Source organism: Sceloporus undulatus, chromosome 4 (genome assembly GCF_019175285.1).
Source record: "Sceloporus undulatus isolate JIND9_A2432 ecotype Alabama chromosome 4, SceUnd_v1.1, whole genome shotgun sequence".
NCBI lineage: Eukaryota > Metazoa > Chordata > Lepidosauria > Squamata > Phrynosomatidae > Sceloporus > Sceloporus undulatus.
Window position 1 is genome coordinate 182,617,525 of NC_056525.1, and position 6,286 is coordinate 182,623,810.

Genomic DNA, 6,286 nt, shown 5'->3' on the forward strand with positions numbered 1-6,286 from the left:
CTCCGGGTTACGAATGTTTTTTCGGGTTACGAAAAAACTTTTGGTGCTTTTTTCGGCTTTTTCGCACGGAATCACGGCTTTTCCCCATTAGCGCCTATGGCAATTCGGCTTACGAAGGCTTTTCGGGTTACGAAAGCGGCCGCGGAACGAATTACTTTCGTAACCCGAGGCACCACTGTAATAGTTATTTCAGTATTTAAAGGATAATAACATTGGGATAACCTTAGAGACAAATGCTTTTCTTTCTTCAGTACTCATGATCCAGCCCATGGTTTGCTAACAGCTGCAAAATTAAATCAACTTTTCTAGTACAGCATGCTCTCACTGTATGTGGGCTCGCCATACGTGAACTTGCGGTCATGCATACAGCGAGCCCTAATATGGTGAAATATGGCGTGTCGCAGGGATGCACCCCATGAAAATGAATGGGGTTGATCTTACACAGAATTTACCTTATGTGGGTGTGTGTGTCCAGAACAGATCCCCTCCGTAAGGTGAGGGCACACTGTACATGATACTGTTGCAATGTGTGATTGTGTGTATGTGTTTATGTGTGTATGAGAGAAAGAGAGAGAGAAGCAAAAGATGGACATAGCAGAGGCTACAATGGAGTCTGAAGGTTCAACTGTGGTGGCAATGATGGTGTCACAAACATCATGATAACGCCAATTGGTTCTTGTTATATGTTATTATTGTCTATGTTGCCAACATACCTCATGTATTTAATATCAGTCTTCCAGGAAAAGAGGTAAATATTTGATGTAGGGAGGAATCACCAGGAACAGGGATGTAGCCAGGATTTTGGGAAGGAGGGGGGGTCAAGACTAAGTGCCACCATTATAATGGGGTTTGGGCGTGCTGGTGCAGTGACACACACCATTCATTGCATCTAATGGAAGGGGGGGTCCAGAACCCACGGACCTCACCCCCTTGGCTACATCCCTGCCAGGAACTTCAGTGTACATCAATCTTATGATGAACTTTTTGGTATGTTTGAAGATCTTAGAACATTGCTTAATTGTCTGTGAAAGTGCCTCTAACTTGAGTCAGTCCACCTAGTGTCTGAATAAAGACATCACCATTTCTTTTCAATGGATTAGGAATCCTGGGCCCTAGGTTTTGAGACAGGACTATGGATAAAGGAAGCCACTGTGTGGAGAAAAGGACTGGGGAAGAAAAGCAGATTTTAATGTAATGATATTTATTTATGACATTCACACAGTTTCCCTTTGAGCCCCAAACTGCATATTTTCTCAACACAAATAAATGAATGCTCTCTCATTAATTCTAGTAAGTGGGTAACTTGATTTTACAGAATCAGAATGTCATATTTTTCAAACAAACATCTATAAGCACATGCTGATCTACTGCTGTTTAATCCCATTTGCTTGCTTGCTTTTGCATCACGGGCTGTCTAATATTTTCCCCTCAATGGTAATAAATGTCCAATTCAGTTTTTAATACAATTAAAAGCTTTTTAATTTTTTTTTAGAAAAGAGTTGCAATTTCTTCTTCTTAGAAATCTGTGGAAGTCATCTTATTTTATGGGGAATATATCATTGCTCCGATGCAAGGAAAATATATAAAAAGATCATAGACTGATGAGGGGCATCATCATTCCATCTGATTCAAGCACAAGAATTTCAAACTTCCTAGGTAGTTTTATATCTGGAGTACAGATATACTTCTTTGCCTTACAAGCTAGTATTTTACATGACTTTCTACTATAGTATATTTCATTGTTATAAAAGAAAGAAATTCTGTAATTGAAAACAAAAAGCTTTATGTAGTTAAATATGGTCCACGTTGTACTTGACACAATAAATTCTGAAGTAATTAAGATTCCAGAGATTCTTCTTTGCAATGCTACTTTTGTTCTCTGGTAATAGGATTTTCAATTTTTTTCCAATTCTGACCTGAAATGTGAAAAAAAAAATAGCTTGACAGATTAATATAAAAACAAAGAATTAGAAGCAACATTTAATCAAATGATTTCCATCTCCAGTTAGTGACATACATTTGCAAACATACACTGCTTTTAAAATGCTATATGCGAAATAACCTGCCTGTTGTTAAGATAGGAAAAATGCTATGGGCATAGATTATCTATAAACTATGCAAATATGGTGGCAATCCTATACCTTTTTAGAAAGCAATCCTATCTGACCAAGATGGCCAAAGGCAGAAGGCAATGGAAACATCCAATAAGTCAGATGAGACAGAGAGAGTCTGAGGTTTAATCTGCACTGAAGAAATAAATACCTGAAGCAGGACCCCCCTCCCCTTACATCCCAAGACTTGGGTCTCAACTACATTGCAGAAACAATGCAGTTTGACACTGATTTAACTGCCATGGCTCACTGTTATATGAAATTCTGTGATTTGTAGTTTTGTGAGACATTTAGCCTTCTCTGTCAGAGGACACTTGTGCCACAACAAACAACAAATCCCAGGATTCCATAGCATTGAGCTATGACAGTTAAAGCCGTGTGAAACGGCATTATTTCTGCAGTGCAGATGAGACCTGAGTCTTAGGATATACAAAATAAGGATTTACTCCTCATGTCCAGCTGAGCAAACACAGGCCAGCTGAATCTTTGCTGGATCTAAACTCTCCCAGCCTAGCAGTGTTGGATTTTTAGGATTCCCTCACCTGGGCCTTACCTTGTGTTGGCATTGTGGTTGTATCCCTAAACTGGAAGAGGTTTGAAATCTGGCATTACCCAGATCCTGCCTCGCCCAGCCTTTTTCATCTGGCTTTTCTGCTGCACTATTTTAGCTTCAGCCAGGGCAGGTCTGCCACCAGATTGCTCTGTTGTCAGATCTTTGAGATTAATTGGCAGAAGATGGTTCTGTTTGCAGAAATGCAGTTCTGCTGTAAATCAGAGTTATATTTAGGAGTTACTTTTGAGTAAAAGTGTAGAATTGTGCTGTGTACGGTCTGTGTGGAAAATCATGGGGTCCTGTGTCAGATGGCATTCATTTTATATGTGAAAAACACTTTTGTGTTCATGAAAATGTGAAAACTGTAGTCTGAACTTTAGGAGTCCTGAGTGGAGTAGACCTACTGAATCAGTTGTTGAGTGGTGAATGTCACTCCCATTGATTTAACAGGTCTACTGTCTTAGTTCAATTACCAGTAAGATTTGGGCTTTTGTGCACATGCCAGATATCACCGCATGAGATATTTGCAACAATTAAACAAATGATTTGTATTAATATTGGAGATCCTTATATAATTTAATGAAGCAACTTTCCTCCCTCTTTTTCTGGGGCTAAACCATTTAGGTGCAGCATGTTGTGTAATATCATATGTAATATAAGATGATGGGGAAATACTTTGACAACTTGAACTGTGGTCTGTTTTGATCTATAAATAGATATACAATTTTGAAAACCTGCAGCTTTTGTCAGATTTGAACAATATGGATTTTTAAAGAAGCCCTGAAAGGGTTATGCAGATCACTGCTCAGTCTCTGAACCATCACTTCTAAAGTGGCTTCTAACATTCAGCCAGAAAAAAAAATTAATAGATTTACCTGCACAGAAGTGGCTAATCGGCAATGTAACATTGTTTAACCTTGTAAGCTAATGCCAAGCTTCATTACTAGCTTTATGACAATTTACTTATTCATTAAATGACACCATCTGCTGAAAATTATTTTCCTTAAATCATCATTACATATCTGCACTTTCCTAGCAAAGATTCATAGTTAAGAATGAATAATGACCTCCTATCCAATTCACCAGTTTGGGCCATGTTGGAAGACTTGCTTTTTTACCACACAGTAACCAAAAGTGCATTCTGTTTTAGAGTACCATTAATAAGACAAAGCTTACAGAACTCTGGTGAATTGCATAACATGTATAATTTGAAGAGCCAACAAGTTGTTAATATATTACAGTCACATATTACAATGCATTGTAATTAGTGATATAAACTGAGAAGACATCTGAGAATACTATTGTAAAGACTGCCATCTTCTTTGGTTGGTAGCATCTCCTCAGAGATGCATTAAAGACTATGAGAACCAAAGCAACAGATTGGAAATATTCATAGAATAATTTTGTAATTAGGCCAATACTTTCAAGGACACTTAGAAAAAGGAAAGGGACTGCAAGTATGATCCAAGATTCCCCCCCTCCCCCCAAATTGGCTTTTTGCTCAGATGATAAAAACAGAAGGAACAATGTCTGCTGCTCTGCCAAATAAGAGCCAATAAAGCGGATAAATCAAACTGTCAAAAAGTCTTAAGGCAAGACTCTTCTTTCCAAGATTTTGTTCTTTTTTCTGATCTGATGTACCTTCATCTTTTAAGTAAGAGGACAAGTGAAGAATCAAGGTGAGAAAACCTCTTAGCTGGTCATTCTTTTTATTTTTTGTTGATCATTATTCTTCCATGATTGGTTCAAATAAGAGCAGAACAGAACAGAATTTTATTGTACTTTAGCAATTTTCTATCATACACCTTTAAAATATGACAATAATTCATTATAGCATTATAGAATTTAAAATTCTAAAACTCTTCCCATGGACTATGAGTTAGGCTTGGGGTACTTTTCTATACAGCCTTTAAGCCTTGCATTACACAGCTGCAAATCACTGACAAGAAACTTAGATGTGCTGAAAGATACATATCTATCAACATTAGACAGCAGAAAACAAACTTTCACAGATATGACCTTCCCTTTATTGATTTTAACAGTGAGTGGATATATTTATTCCTAAGATCATTATAGTTGGCACAAATGAGGAGCACATGAGGAATATCTTTGACAGATGGAGAATCACATCTGAATACTCTATCCTACTTAGGTATTCCCTTTTGGTGACCCATCCAATCTACCAAAGGGAGAACATTTCATCTTGCCAAATTAAATGTTATTTTTGGCCCGTTACAGATGGGCAAAATGTGGCATAACGGTGGTGGTACTAGGGTTAGGGAGCGTGCACCATGAAGACGCTCCCTAACCCTAGTACGTATTCTGTACATCAAAATGACGGCACCCTGTACACACGAGCACCACCATTTTGACGCAACAGACACTTAGTGTCCACACGTTGTGGTGCACTTGTGATGTCACGAGTGCGCCATTGGCACACTTGGGAGTCAGAAGTGCACCACAAAAAGAACCCGCTTTTTGCCGGTTCTTTTTTGCCAGCGGGAAACCAAGCAGTTTATCTGCAGCAGCTTCCTGCCGGTGGAAAAGGAGGCACCATCAGGCCGCCCTTTTTGGGCAGTCTGTTCCATGCCTTCATCTAGATATATGACAAAGCTACCAGGTACCTTGGAAGTGACAAATATGGAGGAATGAAAGAGTCATAAAAAGCATTAGATTGCCAAATTTCAATCCCAGCTATCTGGGATTATATCTGTATATCCTTAAGCCTCTGCACTAAAATGACTGTAGCTCTAGAACATCCTTGAGCTAAAACGAAACAGCCAGAAAAACCCAGATTTATGATAACAAACTGTTTTTTTGTTTCCATGGATTTGAGCCTATGTCTTCCAAAACCAACAAAATATGTTCCAAAACCTACTTTAAATAATTTTGGCCAAAAAAGTAGAGCTAAATTAAGGGCTACCCAATCTACCCAAGTGTGCACAAATTCTAGTTTGGCAGATTCAAGAACGACCAGAACCCTAAGTATTTTGAGTTGTTTCTAATGAGTCTAGATTAGCCATAGCCCAAAGAGAAGCCCCATTTAGTCATTCTGGGATATTTCTATTCCTATACAGCTCTAAAGTGGGTTAAACCACCTGTGGGATCGAACCATACTTATTAGGGATGTGATGATTATTTCCCATAGAACATTCACTGCCATGGCCCCCACATTATGGAACAACTTACCGGAGGAAATCCATCTTATCACCGCTTTAGATGCCTTCAAGAAGGCACTAAAGATGGATCTCTTCAGACGGACATACCCACCCGACCTTCTGTAAAGAAATGGAGTAAATCCCACTTCTGATCGTAACATCACATTGAAAGTGATGTTTTTATTAGTATTGTTGATTCAAGTTTTAACTGATTATACAGTAGTTTATAATATGTATTTTAGATACCATTGTATTGTATGTGGTTTTATGGCTGTAATCCCACCTTGATCCAGTGGAAGAGGCGGGAAAAATATAAATATAAATATTATTATTATTATTATTATTATTTGTTGCTGTTTGCTAAACATATGAGATTTTTCTCTCTTAATCGCTTCATATTTCTCTTTATGAGCCAAGAAATGTGCCACTGAAGTGTGAGAATTTTCAAATATGGTCTTTACTGA

At 38.1% G+C, this 6,286-nt stretch overlaps 1 pseudogene; it reads right to left on the reverse strand.

The window, feature by feature from the left end:
* The window catches only part of LOC121929108, a 12,964-nt pseudogene extending 7,097 nt beyond the window's left edge, over positions 1–5,867 (reverse strand).
* Positions 5,868–6,286: the final 419 nt, after the last annotated feature.